Source organism: Phyllostomus hastatus, unplaced genomic scaffold (genome assembly GCF_019186645.2).
Source record: "Phyllostomus hastatus isolate PE091 unplaced genomic scaffold, TTU_PhHast_1.1 phas_contig_152, whole genome shotgun sequence".
Taxonomy (NCBI): domain Eukaryota; kingdom Metazoa; phylum Chordata; class Mammalia; order Chiroptera; family Phyllostomidae; genus Phyllostomus; species Phyllostomus hastatus.
Window position 1 is genome coordinate 7,351,573 of NW_025333622.1, and position 2,835 is coordinate 7,354,407.

At 37.2% G+C, this 2,835-nt stretch overlaps 1 pseudogene; it reads left to right on the top strand.

Moving 5' to 3' along the window:
• The first annotated feature begins 2,176 nt into the window (after positions 1-2,176).
• LOC123813563 lies at positions 2,177-2,622 on the top strand (annotated as a pseudogene).
• Positions 2,623-2,835: the final 213 nt, after the last annotated feature.

A 2,835-nucleotide genomic window follows, 5' to 3' on the forward strand; every position in this document is an offset into this window, starting at 1 on the left:
GTTTGGTAGTTACCTGAAAAGTCATCTGGTCCTGAGCTTTTTATGGTCAAAAGATTTTGATTACTTCTTTAATCTCCTAACTTTTTATTGTTCTGACCATTATTTTTATTTATTTATAATTCAGTCTTGGTGGGTCATAAAAATTTATCCGTTTCTTACAGCTTATCCAATTGTATAATTGTTGATAGTAGTCTCTTATGATTCTTTGTATGTTTGTAAATCATTTGTATGTTTCCTTTTTAATTTTAATTTTTGAGTCCTCTTTTTATTTTGTTAGTCTAGATAAAGAATTGTTTATTTTGTTTCTTTTATAAAAAAAGCTCAGAGCTATCATAGAATTGTATACTTGAAACCTATATCATTTTATTAACTAATGTCACCCCAATAAATTTAATTTAAAAATTAAAGATACTTTGCAAAGGTTAATAAAAAACAGCTCTTAGTTTCCTTGATCTTTTAAATTGTTTTTCTAGTGTTTATTTCTTTTATTTCAGCTGTTAACTCTATGATTTCCTTCCTTCTATCAACATTTTAACAGTTTTTCCTTCTTTTTCTAGTTTCTTGAAGTGTCAAATTGGATTTTTTATTTGAAACCCTTCTTTTTATTAATATAGGCATTTATCACTATGAACTTCTCTCTTAGAAGTGCTTTTGTTATATCCTATAAGTTTTGGTACGTTATGTTTTCATTTCTGTTTGTCTTTAGATACTTTTTGATTTCCCTTTTGATATCTTCTTTGACTCATTGATTGTTCAGGGATGTGTTTAACTTCCAAATATTTGTAAGTTTTCTACATTTTCCAATTTTCCAATTCATCAATTCCTTTGGTGTTGCCATATTTGCCTGATTCTTTATGATACGTGTGGCCTTGTGTTGGTGTCTGTGCATTTGAAGGAGCAGATACTTCTAGTGTTTACAGACTGGTTTTAGGAAGTAAATATTTCTTATTGTAAGGTTCCAGGTAGATGGTATTGTTTTCAATCACAGTAAGTAGGATTGGAGCCAGTCATGTAGCAACTGTGTTTGCACAGGGATCTCTGTTTGGCAAGCTTGTTACAGGGTTTGGGCTGGCATGGATTTTTGGCTGGACCCTGAGTGGATAGGATTCTTTCCCAACCTAGGCCTGTAGGGCTGGCACTGGGACAATGGTATACTTTACCGTTCAAAAGTGATGGGCTTGTTACCACATGCATGGATGTGTGCACTCCCCTATAGGTCCTGGGAGGGCCCCTATAAATAAGTGATTGAGCAGGTACCTGGGTAGGCAAAATTGACCCATGATCACAAGTCAGAAGGACTAGAATGGACTCAGAGGGCTGTTAAAGCATCCATAGCTGAGATTATACTCTGAAAGCCTTTCTTCAGGGCATGGATGCATGTGTCTACTGTCAGTTCCTGGGTCAACAGGACTTCCCCAAACCACTGATAAGTAGTGTTGAAATATGACCACAGAGTTACTTAATGATCCACAATTGGATTCATGTAGGTGGGCCTGGCTCCAAAGGCATATTAGGACAGGTCTCCCTTGGGCCCTGAGACAGGTGAGACCTCTACTGGAGGGGCTGAGAGGGGCTGAGAGGGCTGGAGCTAGGTTATAGGACTGCTTCAAAATCTCAGCATGACTGGAATCTGTGGGTTTACCTCCAAAGGCGCAGTTGAACTGGTCCCTGGGAATCTGTCCCTGAGTTCTTAAACATTTTTCCTAACCCTGAGGGATTTTGTGTGGATATATTAGATAGCTTTGTATTCAATCTTTTTGGAAAAAATAAATGTTTAATTTATTTTGTAAGCACATGGAGCGCAATAGAGAATACAGACTCAACTCTTAGTTCCATGAAGTTATTCTGAAGAATTGGTTGAAGTTCTGATATGGTGTTTAAAGTGTCTGAAAATATGTATTCTTGCTTTCACAGGAATTGATAATGTCGAGATGGAAACCATGGGAAAATATTTATGTGTATCTGTGTCTGATATAGATACTTTAGACCCCAATCTGAAAATAAAAATAACTTTAAAAGTGTCATCATTTTGTTGATGAACCTAAAGATAATCCATTTTAGAGAAGGATGGCTTACAGTGGTTTATAAAAACTCAGCAAGAGTCCGAGTGGAGTGAGTGAGCGGAGGAGCCGAGTGGCTGTGTGGTCACGTCTCAGAGACCGGCGGCACAGGCAGCATGGCTGACTAGCTGACTGAAGAGCAGATTGCAGAATTCAAAGAAGCTTTTTCACTATTTGACAAGGATGGTGATGGGACTATTACAACAAAGGAACTGGGAACTGTAATGAGATCTCTTTGGCAGAATCCTACAGAAGCAGAGTAACAGGACATGATTAATGATTTAGATGCTGATGGTAATGGCACAATTGACTTCCCAGAATTTCTGACAACAATGGAAAGAACAATGAAAGACACAGACAGTGAAGAAATTAGAGAAGCATTCCATGTGTTTGATAAGGATGGCAATGGCTACATCAGTGCAGCAGAGCTTCGCCGTGTGATGACAAACCTTGGAGAGAAGTTAACAGATGAAGAGACGAAGAAATGATCAGGGAAGCAGATATTGATGGTGATGGTCAAGTAAACTACGAAGAGTTTGTACAAATGATGACAGCAAAGTGAAGGCATTGTACACAGTGTGTTAAATTTCTTGAGCAAAATTGTTTATTTGCCTTTTCTTTGTAACTTTTCTGTAAAAAGTATCCCCTACTGTCAAAAAAAATGCACGTATAGTAATTAGGACTTCATTCCTCCATGTTTTCTTCTCTTATTGTCATTGTCCCAAAACCTTATTTTGGAAAATTGATCAAGTAACATGTTGCACGTGGCTTACTC